The sequence below is a fragment of the Dermochelys coriacea genome, chromosome 9 (assembly GCF_009764565.3).
Source record: "Dermochelys coriacea isolate rDerCor1 chromosome 9, rDerCor1.pri.v4, whole genome shotgun sequence".
Classification (NCBI taxonomy): Eukaryota; Metazoa; Chordata; order Testudines; family Dermochelyidae; genus Dermochelys; species Dermochelys coriacea.
The window spans coordinates 85,921,745-85,939,009 of record NC_050076.1 but is presented as its reverse complement, the minus strand read 5'-3'; the positions used below and the strand labels follow the sequence as shown (position 1 = coordinate 85,939,009).

General features: G+C 41.1%; 1 long non-coding RNA gene across 1 annotated transcript; it reads left to right on the top strand.

Annotated features, from left to right (window-relative positions):
- Positions 1-983: 983 nt before the first annotated feature.
- On the top strand, positions 984-16,856 carry LOC122455732. The gene is made up of 3 exons (XR_006274181.1): positions 984-1,095; positions 10,212-10,216; positions 16,847-16,856. It is a non-coding gene; the product is annotated as an uncharacterized LOC122455732 (long non-coding RNA).
- The last annotated feature ends 409 nt before the right edge of the window (positions 16,857-17,265 follow it).

Sequence of the window (17,265 nt, the reverse complement as noted above, 5' to 3'; positions counted from 1 at the left end):
CACGTACATAACCAAATTCCCTTTGTGACCATGATTCCAGCTGTGCAGGGCTCAAAGAAAGAACTACATTTTGGAAAACATGGATATCTACCTGACATGGAGACACAGAAATAACATGTAAAAATCAAGTCTGAAGTGCTCGGATAGTTCTGTCTCCTGACTTTCCGAGATATTGAAGTATTTTGGATCAATATTATATTAATGTATGTGGGACATTGCTCACGAAAGCTGAACTCCTTATAGCTATTTTTTTATTATACTATTTTACCTTTTGTCTTAAAACAATTGCAGTCAGCAGTCAGTTAACATTAATTAATAGTCAAGGTCTTTTCTAAAATAGTCTGGATTTTTAACAAGAAAGTAGTTTAAGAGAATGTAAAACTTTCCAGCTGGGTGTGGGCTTTACCTTTCCATAGGTGTTCTCATCTCCCTGTCACTCAAATTACTACTCCTAGAGAATTTGCGCAGTGCTCTTTATAGCCAACATACAAAGCGAGCAGGAATTTTATTTGGAGTTAATCCCTTATCCACCGGAGATCCAGAAGTGTACCTGCACCCTGCCACGTTGAGATTATTAAAATTAGATGCATAAATTAGCTTTATTAAAATCCATAACATATTTAAAATATTTCCTTATCACTATGTGCTTGTACATCATTGAGTATAAACCAATGACATTAGACTACATAGTTTCATGATAGTTTATAGTGAATGTTTCTTTCTGGTTCTCATTTTGCTATGTTTGCATTGCAAAGATGGTAGGGGAATTTTAAAATCCAAACAAAAACTATCTTCATATAATTTATTGAATTACATGGAAATATTATTTTATATATTAGTTTTTCTAAAAGCATTTTACTGTTTGTGGGTTATTTTATTTTTTTTGTAAATCTAAATTTTAGGTATATTCTATACATGGAAATAACACGCCTTCAAAGAGCTGAATACAGGCCCTTTACAAGGTATACAATTCTGTGCTTAAGTTTCTTAGGCTATGTCTACACTACTGCGGTAAATTGACCTACGCTACACAACTCCAGCTATGTGAATAACGTAGCAGGAGTTGACGTACCTTAAGTCGAGTTACTGCGGGGGGTCGATGGGAGAAAATGTCCCGTCGACTTATCTTACTCTTCTCGTTGGGGGTAGAGTACAGGGATCGACTGGAGAGTGAGCTGCAATCAATTTGGCCAGTCTTTACTAGACCTACTAAATCGACTGCCAGTGGATCGATCTCAGAGCGTCAATCCCTGCCCATATTCTCAAAAGGAGAAGTACCATGGCAGTGAGCATTCATCCCCCAGAGATAATTTCATAGGTAACAATTTATTTTCTCTCTCTTCATTCTGTGAAACGAATGGACTTATGGCCTGATCCAAAGACCACTGAAATCAATGGAAGGACTCTCATTCATGACAATGGGATTAAATTGGGGCCTTAGAGAAAAGGGCTGGATTCCCTCCTGTGTTTGAGCTAGTATAGGAAAGGGAAGGATGGGAACATCAGAGATCCTGCGGGCTAGTCTGTGCTGGACCCAGTGTAAATTAGAGCAGCCTAGGGACCCTATGCCAACGGAGGATCAAAGTAGTTTAGTAAAGCTCTGCCATGCCTCCTTCTTGTCCCCAACATGCCTTTTATGCCAAGAGTAGTGTGACTGGCGCAGGAGCCAATTCTGCCAACTTTATGAGAGTTCCCCTCCTCCAGTAGAATTCTCCAGTGGTCATTTGCAGCCATAATCTGGCTCCTTTGCCCTGCCTAAGTAGTGCAAAGTGGCTAGATTGTAAGGGAGAATTTGTCCCAAAGTTGACAATTTACTCAGCTCCTGTGGCTGTTCACATATAGTGTCAAAAAATCTTACTCCAGAAGAACTAAACAAAAGCACAGATTAAGAGGTCCTGGGGAAGGGCAGAGCTCCACCTGCTGATAGTCTTAATTTAGTTTCAGATTGTAGCCATCCTCCTCATACCCCATGTACAATGTAGTGCTGCATGTATGTGAATATGCAAAGGTTGCTGCATAACTTCCAGATGACTGGAGAGGTAAAAATAATCTTTCACATACATCCCATTCTTTCTGCCTGAGGACAAAATTTAAATATCGACTGCTGGGTGTTTTTCCTTCTGTGTAAAAGCCGCAAGTTCAATTCCTAGCCTTATCTGTCTCAGGCTACAAAATGTTTAATGAGGACATTTACAGTGGGCAAAGCTACCACTGGAAAGGACACGACTAAAGTGAACAATGCATGAAACGCAAAGGTATATGGAAATAGTTTCTTAAGCATTTCATTTCCTAGCCAAGATAGTAGGGTCATAACTTTCCGTATAACTATGAATTCTGTAGGTAAGCAAAACAAAGATGCTGGGAATTCTGTGAGATTTATCCAGAGACTTTCCTCATAATTTTTAACAGGGGATATATAAAGAACTTTGGTCCAACCTGTTTGATTTCAGGGCACTAGAGTGGAGGTCAAGCTCCTATGCTGCTATGTACATGACACATACCTCTCATTGTACTACTCCCATAGAGCCTAGCTGCTTCCCGTTCCTGTGTCCTAGCCTACTCTTTGGGGAAATTAGGATGTAGTCTGGAAAATCCTATGAATTCAGTATGGCTCTACATGGGTGGCCACTTAGATCTGATTGCAGGGTCAGGCCCCTGAAGTATGAAGTACTTACTAAACATAGGCTGTGAAAATGAGAGCTTGCCAGTCACTGTCCTTTTCCCTACACTTTGCACACCTCTTCTGATGTGAGGCTGTTTCAATCATTACATTACAAAATTACACACAAAGTTATCAAGAGGAAGATCAGAGTTCAAGATCCCCAGTTAGCTGACACTATGCAGCTGAAAAGGGATTCAAGCATTTCAGAGGCTGCATCTTCAGGTGCTGGATGGGAAATTAATAGACACATCACCTGCTACTCGATAATGACCTGAGTGGGTCAACTCAGGAATGATCCTGATGGACTTCAGAGGAAGCTGTGGCCCTCTTTTGTCACAACAGCACAGAGAGTTTTGGGAGATAAAGTTTCCAAGGGAGGCTTGGAAGTATCTTCTTAGGGAAAATAAAATAGACTATGTGATGTTGGCCAAGTGCCTTAGGCTCCAGTTCAGCAAGGTACTTAACTACATATCTAACTTTAAGCACATGAGCAGTTCCACTGACTCCTATATTCTAAACATCATTATATGTCTGTTGCTTTTTTGTTTGGTATATTTCAATGTTTTCTAATAGTTGTTTATGCTAGGACCTAAAAGCTCAGCCAAGGGGCTTTGTACTATGCTAGGACCTAAAACCCCCAGCCAAGACAGAGGCCCCATAAACACTCTACAAACACACTAATAAGAGCCAGTTCCTTCCCCGAGAGTTTACATTCTAAATATTGTAGACACACAAAAAGTGGGAGGAAGGGGGAATTATTATTCTGATTTTACAGATGGAGAACTGAGACAGAGGGTATGTATGTCTACACTGCAGTAAAACACCCGCAGCTGGCCCGTGTCAGCTGGCTCAGGCTGTGGGCTATAAAATTGCAGTGTAGACATTCAGACTCAAGCTGGAGGCCGGGCTCTGGTGTGTCGACACGGCAGTTTTATAGCCCTACAGACGGAGCCTTACAAGCCCAAGTCTATTGCCATGGGCCAGCTGTAGGAGTTTTAATGCAGTGCAGACATACCCGGAGAGACTAAGGCCCTGATTCAACAATGCACTCAATCATGTGCCTAACTCTAAGCACACGGGTAGTCCATTTGAAATCAGTGAGGACTCTACATACTTGAATTTTTCAGTGTATTAAGTTTGACTTGTGACATTTTATTTGCACAGATTTCTAATCTTAGCTGCTTTGATGGCTGATGGCAAAAATCAGCAGATTTTGCAGGTTATATTCAATTTGGTTACTGGATGTCTAAATACAGTATAGTAGCTAGACTGTCAGTAAAGTAGCAGATTTTCAGTTTGTGTATATCCCTAATTTTTAAAAAATCAGTCCTGTAATGTTTTCCTTCCATTATACCTGTAACTATTCAGCTACACCCATGCATTTCATGGCCAGTGCATACACAAACATACATACACAGAGACTGGATGTGCTAGTTTTTCAGTACAAAATAATTGGGTCATTGTATTACACCACTGTGAGAGTCTCAGCCGGAAAGGGATATTTTATTGACATTTAAGTGAAAAGGCAATCATAATGGATCTTAAAAGTGGCTGCACTGCTTCTGGATTACTGTATTGTTGCGCAATATTCCTGCCAAAATCCCTATGCCCTGTGCTACCAGACTTAAGTCATGAGACTCTGTCCTTTATTTATGTAACCTTTAGGAATATTTATAGCAATAAGCGCAGCAATGTATTTTCAGCACAAATGATACATTCATGCAGTTTGACTTTATCTAATGTGTTGGTAGCAGCTTGAAAGAAATTACTCCAAAGTATGAAGAAGTTTGTTTCTCATGCATGCTTTGACACACTCTAGTGGCAGGAAGTTGCACTACTGCTTAAGCAGTGGAGCCCAATCAAGGTTAGACTTGACTCTGTGCCAATCCATTTTTTCTTTTCTATGTGCGGTAATTGTTCAACTGGAATTAACCTTTCGTCTGTTATTATTATAGTACAGTAAACAGCCTGACAGTTGAGAATTTACTGTTCAAACCCTGACTTTAGTACAAAGTCATATTATTCTTATTTATTTTAATTTATAACATTTTGGCTCCAGGATTTTTGTTGACTATGCTCAGATGGAGTCTCACACAGCAAGCCGCAACCTGGCTCAGGTTTTTAGGTGCTACCACAATACAAAAGTTTAATAATAAGAAATAACACCCATCCACAAATTCTACCCATTATTTAACTACATCTACAATTTACCCAGGAATTTACTCAGACAGCCTCATCCATAAACCAACCATCATCAAATAACAAACCAATAAACCATTCCACAAAGAACTACTCATTTATAGCCAAACCCCATCCAAAGCTGGTGTTCTGCTTCTTGAACTGATCATAAATGTCTCATTGTGCTCCCTCTTTCTGTTTGTCATATTCACCTGTTGTCTATCATCAGAAAGTTAGATGGTGAGCTCTTTGAGGCAAAGAATGTATTTTGGGGGGTGTACATGTGTACAGTACCTAGCACAATGGGGACTCAATCTCTGGTTTGGGCTCCTAGGCACTAGCATGTTACACATATGAAATATAATAATAATTAATCTAAGCGTGGCCCAAGAGAAACTGGTATATGGTGCAGTGGAAGAAGGGATTCTCCTTAAAGGTAGGAAGGATGGTCTACTGCAGCAGTTCTCAAACTGTGGGTCGGGACCCCAAAGTGGGTTGCTATTCCATTTTAATGCTGGAGCCCAGGGCCAAAGCTGAAGCCCAAGGGCTCAGCCCTGAGTGTCGGGGCTCAGGTTACAGACCCCCTTGGGGCTTTGGTCCCCCTGCCTGGGGCAGTGAGGCTTGGACTTTGACTTTGGCCCCGCCGCCCCGGGCAGCGGGCCTCAGGCAGGCTCAGGCTTCAGTCACCCCTCTGGGGGTCATGTAGTAATTTTTGTTGTCAGAAGGGGGTTGTGGTGCAATGAAGTTTGAGAACCCCTGGTCTAGTGGACTATGCACTGGGTTGGACCTCAACAGTCTGGAGTTCATTTCCTCGCTCTGCCCAGGACTTACTGTGTGACCTTGGGAGAATCACTTTATGCTGTGCCACAGTTGTTATTCTGTTAAATACTAGAATAATACTTGCCTACCTCACCGGGGGTGTTGTGTGGCTAAAGCCACTCAGTTATAGTGAAGACAACCATATAAGTATCTGGATAGATACTCTATTAAATCCTATCTATGGAACATGCAATTGGCATGACCAAAAATCTTTTATATAGGATCAAGAGCTTGCAGACTCTGGCAGTTACAATGTTCTTGGTCTGACTGGGAGCTACTGTGTCTCCCTGTGTAAGAGCAGCCTTATGTCTGTGTGATAAATGAAGGGAGGGGCGGTGGGTTGGCTCCCTTTTATGGACACCCAGTCAGCCAGTTAGCTATAAATCCCCTCTTGGTAGCTGTTCTCTACTTGCTCTACATGTAAAGGGTTAAAAAAAATCCAGGTAAAAGGAGGGGAGTGGGCACCTGACCAAAAGAGCCAATGGGAAGGCTAGAACTTTTTAAAATTGGGAAAAAAGCTTTCCCTTTGTGTGCTGTTGTTCTTCTCCGGGAAAGAGGGGAACAGGGAGCAGTTATTCATTGCTCAATTAGTTAAAGCAAAACTCTTAGAGATACGTCTGGTGCCTTAGAGATATAAATACTACTTTTTCCATTTGCATTACTGTCAGTTCCTTTTTGACCTAAGTCCTAATCCAAGCAGGGAATAAACCAATTCATAAATGAGAAGAGGATGGATGAGTGTGCATACAGAAATAATAGCATCTTGTCAAGGCTCAGTCAATCATATCCATTGAGGCATCAGTAGTTAATCTAAGGTCATTCCCATCAAATAGAGCTTTGTAAAGCTACAACATGGAGGATTCTCTAGATGCATTTGGAGAATACTACTGTAGTGACAAAGCTTTTTTGAAGGATTCAACTCAGTTCTTTCCATCTTATTGTTTTGAACTGATGTCATCTTGACTCTACAGTGAATCCATTGTTGGCTTGCATTAAAAATAAATGATCAATTGAGCATTACATATAAATGTATTAAATATTTTATGTATGGAAAAAACAAGGATAGGAAAGGTCAGAGCCTCGGAGTGAAATTATTACAATCTAAAGATGTTTGGGGAAAAATGTTGAAAATGTTTTGATAGAAAACAGAAAAAAATTCTAAACAAACATTGTAACTTTGTTAACTTCTTCTGTTAGAAGCTCCCCAAAGTAGAGGTGACTGTGAAATTCTAAACTCTTGTTATGTAGCTTGGCATCAGTGATTCCTCTTTTTTACTTTGAATTACTAATCCTGTGAGGTTTAATTTGGAAGTTTTAGAAATGGCTCCTCTTCCTGTTTAAATAAATTGGGTTGCCCTATGAAAAAGGGACGTATGTTGATTGTAAGATAGAATAAAGAAAGTTGGATAAGGTGCACAGAGAAAACAACTAATAATGCTCTGCACATGAACTGTCCAAAAAGCTCTACAAATTAGGTAATTAATCTTCACACCAGCCCTGTGAAGTCAGTAGAAAGGCAAGTATTGTTATACAGCTGGAGAAATTGAGAAAGAGGTTATGTGATGACCAAGGCTATTCAGTGCATCAGTGTCAAGCCAGGCTGAAGTTTACATTATGGGCTTACTATTTATGTTACCAATAAAGTCAAATCCCAGGAAGGGGGTAAGCTGATGTGTGGATACTTTGCTCTGAATAAGGGGGAAAAACACCTGCTTCCACCTAACTCTAACATAAAGATTCTAGGTACTTATGTGGTCCTAATTACTAGTAACTGAATGTCTCCCATTACTTCAGGGCAACATGTTTTCTCCTCCTCTGTCACCAAGAATCAGACCTGAAGAAGAACTCTGTGTAGCTCAAAAACTTGTCTCTTTCATCAACAGAAGTTGGTCCAATAAAAGATATCACCTTACCCACCTTGTCTCTCCTATCCTGGGACCAACAAAGCTACGACAACACTGCAAACACCAAAAAAACAGGGTCAGGCTTTTATCTTTTGGAAGGAGAAGTATCTTTCTAATGCCAGTTTTTTGGGACAGATGAAGACAGGCAAACTATTTGATTTATCTTCCATGTTACCTTAAAATATTTGCACTGGTGTTAATTTTTCCACTTCTTTGGGAAAATCTGGAGGGCAAGAATTGGGCTCCTCAGCCATTTAAAAACTCACCAATGAATCCCCTTAACAGATATCGTCCTTGTATAGAGGGATAGCCAAAGAATAAGTTAATGAGAGCAGAATTTTTCTCTGCATTTTGCCACCATGCTTGCTATAATTTGATATGTGCATTTTATAGGCCATTTCTGTCAACTACATTAAAATGTATTCTCTCATTTAAATATTTTGATCTATAAAGATTTCTTGGAGCTTTGGAGATTCCTTCAGTCACATGTCAGGAAGTATTGTGGGTGGTGGTGTTATCTAATACAGAGGACTGGGAGCTAAGATTTTCTGGGTTCTATTTCTGTCTTTGCCCTGACTCACTGTGTGCCTTTGGGCCCAAATTTTCAAAAGTGACCACTTACTTTGGAGTGCCTCCAATTTTGGGTCCCCATCTTGAGAAACTGGGGCCTGATTTTTTTCAGCAATATTAAGCAATGAAACTTAATGGAGCTGCAGGTGTTTAAAGTTGGGCATCCAAAAATGGAGGTACCTAAAAATAGCATCCACATCTGAAAATGTTGCCCTTTCCCTCTGTGTCACTTTCTTCATGTATAATGGATAACTCCATGACAATATACCTCTACCCTTTGCTAGAGGAGATGGGAACTGTGACTGTCATAGACCCTACATTACTAACAGCTAATGGAGAATCTCCTTTACCAAAAATTGGTTTTAGAGCAGAATGATCTGAAATCTACCCCTGCTATTGCTAGGCATTTTGATGTGGCTGTGATAGGAGCAGCAGAAGTTTCCTAAAAGTGGGGGGCCACCAGCATCTGAACCGTGGTCCTGCTCCCCTGCACCACTTCTTCCCCCTAAGGCACCGCTTTTATGCCACCCATTCCTCGCAGACCCTTGTGTTGCCCCTTCTCCCCGAGCCTCTGCCCCCTGCTTGCTCCTCTCTGCCCCCTCCCCCTCATTGCTTGCCCTCACAACTGGTAAAAAGTGATGGGGCCAGAGCTCCCTGCCCCTCTCCTCCCATCTCCGTTCCCGTATCCCTGGGCTGGGGCCAGGGTATGGAGTACATTCTTTAGCCAGCTATGAAGTGTTCAGGATAATCCTTAAAGTTTGTGAAGAACTAAGTGACTATAAAGTTGTTACAATCCATATTTATGAAATCAGGCCTTCAGTCTCACATGGGGAATGTGAGAAGTTAGGTAGTTAATATGTCTACAGGGTACTTGAGAGGTAAAGCATTAGATAAATGCAAAGAACTATCATTAGAACTCATCAAGGTAAAAAGACTCTAGTTTCCTTTTTCCTCACTATTCTTAGGTAAAAATGTATTTGGAAAAAAAAATCAGTTCAACAGAGTTAGTCTCTTATACATGTAGCATTCAGTCCTATGTTGTTTGGTCTCAAGTGTGAGTTAGATGCCAAATATCTAATTCTTTGTTCCAAAGGATTTATTTCTTTTCAACACAATAAAAGTAACATTAACCACTGATTGTGGATGATGTGTTTATTGTGACAGCCATTTAATATAGCTGATGGCCTGCCATCTTTAAATGGATGTCCTTGATATACTATACCCTGTACTGCTAATGTAGGATTGTAGAGAGACAAAGTGGGTGAGGTAATATCTTTTATTGGACCAACTTCCATTGGTGAGAGAGCTAAGCTTTCGAGCTTACACAGAGCTCTTCAGGTCTGGGAAACTAACTAAAGTGTCACTGTTAAATACAAGGTTTGAACAGATTGTTTAGCATAAGTAGTTAACATATATTTCAAGGGACCATTCAAGGTGAAGTGGCCTGTTAACACCCCTCTAGTCATAGGGAGGAAAGGAAGTGGAGTGGGGAAAGCAACTGGGAGGGAGGGGGTGGTTGTTTGTGGGTTACACATCATTATAATAAGCCATAAATTCAGTGTTTCTATAGTTCATGATTTTTAGAGTCTAGCAAAGTTATGAATTTAAGCTTCCAGGCTCAGCTTTTGAAAGTGTTGTGCAGGTTTCCTTTGAGGATAAGAACTGATAAGTTGGATATGGAGTAGGATCTGACTGTTTTGCAGTCTTATAGATAGTTTGAATGCTCAAACATTGTGAATATTTGCAGAGTGATTCTAATTTTTTGACTGGCACTTGCAATAACATAATTCAAATTTCAATCATCAATTTTCCCAGCAAACTGTGTCTCTGGATATCTCTATACTGCACTGAGCCTCCCAGCCCAGGTAAAGAGATTCGCTAGCTCAGTTTGAGCCCTAAAAATAGAAGTGTGGGGTTTACAGGTCAGGCAGCAGCTCAGGCTCTCAAGCCCACCTGGTTCTAAGCTCAGGGGGCTAGCTCGAGTCTCCGCTGGTGCTGCAATATCCACATTGCTATTTTTAGTGTCCTAGCTGAACTAGTGTGAATCTGTTTACCTGGGTGGGGAAGCACTTTTCCAGCTGCAGTGTAGACATACCCTTAGAAGTGTTCATTTGGAATTAACAGCTATTCAGTTCTAAGCACACAGTAACAGAAACAGTTGTCCTAGTTAGATGCCTTTAGCACTAGTCTACTCCTCTGACATCAGAACAGAAATCTATGAAAAGCCTTCTGTAATCACATAGGTCAAACGTACTATAACATACAGTACAATTATAGAATCCGTATAGTATGTCCTTGATAATGTTTACTCATTTGAGCCTGGATTCTGATCTCACTTGGAGTCATTCCAGGAAAATTACTCCAAATTTATACCAGGGTTCCTGCCCCTGATCCTTATGGAAACCCTCTATGAATGAGTTTGAGAGGAGAGATCTCACTCCAACAAGAGATTGAAGCTAGCTGCATCTGTATTGTACTTACAGTAGGTCCCTCGGTTTCTGCAAAAAGACTGATTAACCAAATACAAATTACCCCACACGTACCTTCCTCATCCAAAGTACTGGTCTCGTTATCCCATCACTTTCAATAGCGTTTTTCAATGTCATAAGGTAAATCTTGCCTGTCTTGATGTTGTTACCTGTCACAACCTTAGTCTTTGTACAGAAATCCCAATGATGACAGTGGCATCTCCACATGGAGAACTGGAGTAGAATATGGCCCTTATTATTTATTCATATGTTTGGGGACTGATTCTCATCTCTTTTACACCAGTGTAATTCAGTGATATCTTCAAATAAGTCACTGGAGTTACCCCTGTGTAAAGCAAGAGCCAGTGAGAACAGACTCATGCTTGGAGTCTTCACAGCTATAATATTTTAGCTAAAATTGGTAGGACCCTTTACAGGTTGATCACTTACAAGAGTTTCTCTTTACCGTCTATGTAAGGGAGTTATATGACTGTGTGAAAGAATAAATATATCCTTTCAGGTCATGGTCAGACTATGTAGTAAACTCTATTTTTAATCAGGCTAGGTTCCATTCTACACCCTATGTATTTTTTTAAAAATTATATTTATATCCAGTAGCTCTTTACAGCTAATTGCCCCTATGCAGGGCCCATCATAAATTCCTGAGTTTGTATAGTATCTACCATAACGAGGCCTTGATCCTTGTGTTTTCAGGTGCTACTGCAATATAAATCAATGTATTGAAAGTTTAATTAAACTCTTATTCACCTATATAAATTTTGAGCCAGACTGTGGCTGGCCCTGTGTGGGTGCACAAGGGGAGAAGAAGGTGCAAGAAGCTTTTTTCCCCCTCCTCATTGTGTTCCCGTGCAGGGGTCACTCACAGTCCCTGGAGGGAATGCAAGAACTGCATGAATCTAGCTCTATGAGTGGGTCTCTACTCACTAAAAGGGATGGGCAGGACACCAGCCAGCAGAGTTGAGCAGGTGTGAAAGCAGTGCAGTATAGTGTAATTTGTAACAGGTTGGTAGCGCTCCAAGTGATAACAGGTGCTGCACACAGAAGCCTAGCAGAATAACCACAGCCAGCGTCAGGAGCATGGACTGAAACTGTCTTCTTTACCATGGCTCTATAAACAGCAGAGAGGCTGCTTCATTGGCCCTTCACAACAGGGAGCCCTGCATTCCAGGGTGCAAAGTCTCTACGTGCAAGCAAGTGGGATCCTCGCCTCAGCAATGGCTCCCATACACAGCCCTGATGCATGTTATTCTTGTTCCTGGCATGAGAAATCTGTGCAAAGGGCTTTGTGCATGAGGCTGTGGCCAGGCAAAATATGAATGTGCATGAACACAACATAAGTGTGTGCCCAATTTGGGTGCAATTTGGCACAGCTGGAAACTGTTAATCCCTTTAATCCATATCCCCTTCCCCTTAACTCTTCACTAATGTCAATAAGGGTCTTCAGTTTTCATCAGGAGAACTGACCTATGCTGTAGTCTATTGTAAAGATGAAAAGTTAATCTATACTTGATCCCATCTACTTTTCTATTTTAGAGGTAATTTCCTTTCTGAATTAAGCTGCAGTGTATTGTAGAGTAACCCATTCATGATCTCTTCCTCTAATATTAACTCTCTTTAATAGTACAATTTCAAATGATATTTTCCCTATAATAAGTGTAAACAAGCTCCATCTACATAGATAATGGTCATCTATGCAAGTTTACCACTGTAATGAGTTTTATCACATTAAATTGTTCAGATTTTAAACTCTTTGTGGGCTGGTTCTGAAGGCAAAACTTCCATTGACTTCTGGCTTTACTGAGAGTTTCTTCTTTGACAGCCGTGTGGGATCTGGCCTTATATGTTTGCATGGCAACCCTTCCAATAACTCATATCCAATCCTCTGCTGACAAAAAGCAGCAATTGCTTCAGTAACCTGTTATTTTTTAGCAATAACTTTTCAAAATACAGCAAACCATATACATTTCTTTCTTTCTGTCTTCAGTTTCTGTGACAAGGTATAGGAGCCCTTCAAGATTCCCAGTAAACTGGGTGCTTACGCCCTGCTTCACTCAAATATTCAGGATGGAGTAACAGGGCTGGATCAGGGACTAAAGACCTGATGTGGATCTTTCATTATCTTTATACCAGTGTAGTTCCAACAGGTTCAATGGAGTTACTTCTGAGACTCAGTAGTGTGAAAGGAGAATCAGTGCTCAAAGCCCAACCAGGCATTCAGAAGGAATTTAGGACATACCATGTAAATTGGTAGTGAATGGGGAGAGAGGCCTTTACAAGAGGCAAAACTCCACACAGAAGATCTAACCCAAAGTCTTTCCATTGACTTTAGTGAACTTTGGATCAGGCCTCCAAAAGGCTGACTTGTAATCCAAAGTGTTCTGCTTGTTTTCGTTTTTGTTTTTAATTTGGATTCTTTCATACTCAGACATTTGTTCACTTTTCATATAACTCAGGTCCACGGATGCCCAAGGACAAAGCCTGCATTAAAAATCTTGCTTGTTGACAATCTTTGTTTTGTTGCTAAACCCAGTGCTGGCCCACTGCCCCTTTCTGCACCCACACGCTCATGTAATATTATTTCTCTCCACCCCTTAAATCTATCCTTATGTAGAAAACCTCTCACAGGACATTTTCAAGCTAAAAAATGGAAATAAATATCTATCTGATCAAAAGGCAGCAGGGGAAGATTGAACACCTCAGACTCTGAGGGTCTTACTAACTTTTGTTTCCACTGCAGATGCAATGTCTAAGCACTTTTATAGGAAACATTATTCCTTATGGGACTCCATTTGTACTCCATGCTCTCACCGTCTCCTGACAGTAGATACAGGAGGCAGTCATGACTTATTCTGTTAGAAGGTTTCCCTACCACTAGTGCAATCTCAAGCTGTCCAAAATGTCTCTCTTAATAGGACAACACACACTGAGCTGCAGTCAAATATTTGGATGCTAAAGATTAAGCCCACAGGAGAGTTCTGTTGTTGTTGCAATAATGTATCACCAACCATTAAAAGATATTTTAAAGCTACTCCAATTTTTCCAAATGGCCTCTGGAGATGTAAAGAGGAAAAAACCTCTTGCATTTAATGTCTGCAGGGAGTTCTAGAATTTGGGTTGTAGATTCATCAGAAATGAGCAATTTTCCTGGGATGATATATATATATATATATATATGAATAAAGTACCAGAGGATATTTAACTGTTCTTACTGCTATTTCAACCAAACTGTATGTGTTGTAAAATGGGAATCTCACCATCTTTACAGAGCCTAATTCATGCATTTCTAGACAAGGAGAACTGCATGATAAAAACCTATTTATTTTTGGTATAAATAGGTCTTCTATCTTAGCATTAGTGGTATACCTGAGATGTCTTTGTAGTGTTAACACACTATTATACAGCAGTTTTAACATACTGTAGCAAAAGCCTGTGCACAAGACAAGAAAGCAATGTATGTAACTGTAGATCAGCAATATTGGGTCTGTTTTTATAATGTTTCTAGTTAAAGTACATAAAACAAGTCCCAGACTTGAATTGTTTACTCAGCTAAATAATAAAACTGACATTCAGCCTAGTATCAGGGGAGCTCAGGCAACAGACATATCCCCGATTCAATCATGGTTAAAAATGACAGCTCTCCAAAACGTGCTGAAATGTAATGGGGAAAAGAAGGCTGGAACTGAACGAAATCAGTGTCAGTTGTTGATTTCTAGAACATACAAAGACAGTGAGTTTAAATGTGTTACTTACAAGTGCTGAGGATGTTAGGGAATGAAAATGGAGACCAGGAGCTGGAGACTGCCTGCCATGCCAGCAGTGTTGATTTGGAAACGATGGACACAAATAAACATTCAGCAAAGCTTAAAAAACTGTAATGAAAAGCTAGCCAAAAGTGTCCATGTCCTTACCGTGCTGTGGCTGGCAGGCAATCCGTTTCTGGGAGCCTTCAGTCCCGCTAATCAGGCTCCGGGGATTTTGTTTGCAAGGGAGATTGTCCTTTAAGTGATCAGTGCAGGAAAACGGAGAAATAAAAAGAAATGAACAAAATTGTACAAGGCAAATAGCTGCAGGTCTTTAGCATGCTCCCTGCGTTTTCCTAAGCTACATCTGCAGGAGAGAATATATCCCAAAAATAGCTCAGGCTGTCAATGACTTGCTGAAACCTGAGAAAGAATTGCTGAATTTAAAGATCTGCATTGCTGTGGGTGTATAATTAAAATGAGAAACTGCTGGCAGGAGGAACCTGGGATGGAAGCACATACTTAAGGAGTAACTTGCAAGTTCACCAGTGTCAGAACGTGACCTGACCCCTGATTTTCCCCTTCCTCCCTCTTACATCAGTTAACCCCTATGAGTTCAATGTGGAGGAAAATTCTGTACTAGTGCAATGGGAGGGAGAGGATACATAGATGGCCAAGAAAGCTCTTTCAAACCCTATTATCTGTGGTTCAGTAACAGTAAGTTACAGCAGTGTCCCACTTTCTACATTTCAAAGCAGTCAAATAAGCTGATGTTATGCATAGGTCTCTGGAGCTGCAAATTTTAACCTAAGGAAATCTCAACTGCATGCAGATTTTTGTTTTCACAGTCTGCAGCAGGTTAATTAATGTCAACCTGGTGCTGAGGCTAGTGTACTCTGTTTGAATCAACCTTAATTTTAAAGACTGTGTTGTTAAAATGATTATTGAAAAATATTTTGAATGGGGTCAATGCCAACGAGAGAGAGGAACTGAGAGTTGGATGAAGATATAACCAGGAATAATAGGGTTAAATGTAAATAAGGGGAATATATGCTAATATCAAGGAAAAGAACTGATCATAGGATCTATTGAGCTAAGAAATAACCTCCCAAGGGATCTGGTAGTAGCCCCATTGCTTTGGACATTTAAAATACGACCGAACAAGACACTACAAAAAATTCTAAACAACATAGCCCTGCATTTCCAGGAGATGGATTAGAAGACTTAGTAAGTAGTTATTTTCCTTCTATAATCAATATGGGTCTAGTCCTGCCAGGGGAATTCTCTCCTCCTCCCCTTGCACCCAGTCACTTGATGCCAGCTAAGATATTGGAAGATAGCCTGCAAAGCAGCAGTAAGGGCTCTCTTACCCTTAGTATAGGGGGAGTCCAGGAAATGCAGAGTCAGCACAGTGAGACTCAGTGCGGGAGGATGGTGGGCAGTGATCTGTGCCACAGCTCTCTCCATCAGCTTGATGGAAAAATAGGGACCATTGCAGTCAGGGGATAACTTCAAGTATCCCCTGAGTCTCCTCTAACCTGCACCACAGACTGAATGGGCCCCTGGTTAGTGGGGAGGAGCCCTGCCTCCTTTCTTGGTCCTTGCCTTCACTGGGATCAGCACTGGCACAGGGATGAATCAGGGCCAAATATTTACTCTGACAAAACTCCCAGAGATTAAAGGGACTGACAAGAAAGCCTGGTGTGCTAAGGAGGCCATGTTATATCATGTGGTTTAGGGCCTTGATCAGGTCACTTTAGTCAGGCAAACTCTGATTGTTTATATTACGGTAACACCTGGAGCACCAGAGGGGGATCAAGATTCTATTGAGCTGGCCTGAATGGAGCAGGTTGGGAAGTTTTAGACAAAGCAGTTTTACATCAGAAAATGCTGATTTGTCAGGAACAAAACTTTTTGCAGGAATATGTCAAGTTCAACAAAACTCTTGTTGGGAAATTTCTCAGGTCCATGATGGAGTTTCTGGTCAAAATAGGAGTGTGTGTGCACACGCATGTGCAAGACAAAGACCCACCCCATTATGGCCGGCTTTGTAGCCTGGCATGTGGGAGACTCATGTTGAAGTCCCTGCTCTGCCTCATTCAGCCAAGTGCCTTGACTACGAGGCTATTCTGGGCTGTCAAGCTTTGAAAGGTGTTAGTTTTGTCCTGATGCAGAATGGGAAAATTGGAATCTTGAAAAATTTCATGGGATGGGAAAACCGTTTCCCACACAGCTCTAGCACTGAACAGCCATAAAGAGACACAGGCCCTCTCCCACCAAGCTATCAGACAATGGGACAGATCAGTGATAAATCTTTCATGCTGAACAGCTCCTTAGACCATGACGGTCCTATTGAATCAATGAGATTAGCTGTGATTAAGGGTATCACCATCTGGCCAAAACAGCATTCACTGGAAATTTTACTACTCACTACTGGGTTTAGGGACTAAATCTTCAGTTGTGCTGGAGCAGAACTTGATACAGCTGAGGGAGGAAGCCAAAGATGACTCTAACCCTCCTTTCAGTCCCCCACCCCTTCCTGGGTCTAACTGGGGTCCAAAACACCTCTTCCTGGGTCTAACTGGGGTCCCAGAGCAAATTAAAGTAGCATAAGGACTGCCCTGGTTTGTGCTGGCTTGTGACCATCCCCTAGTGTTCTGTCGGCTTGCATGGATCTCAGGAGCAAAGCATACTTTGACCCAGTCGGTGAACTGCCTCCTTTCATATATGTCTCCCTATGCTGGGAAGGGAACTAAGAGGGATTGGCAAAGAGCTGTCCAGATTGGCTTTATGAGAGCTGATTGTCCTCCCCTCCCCACAAATGCCAGGAGAATCTTATCAGCTACACATTTAAAGCAATTTTAAGGTCCCTTGTACCACTATAGCATGGTCTAGGATCTGAG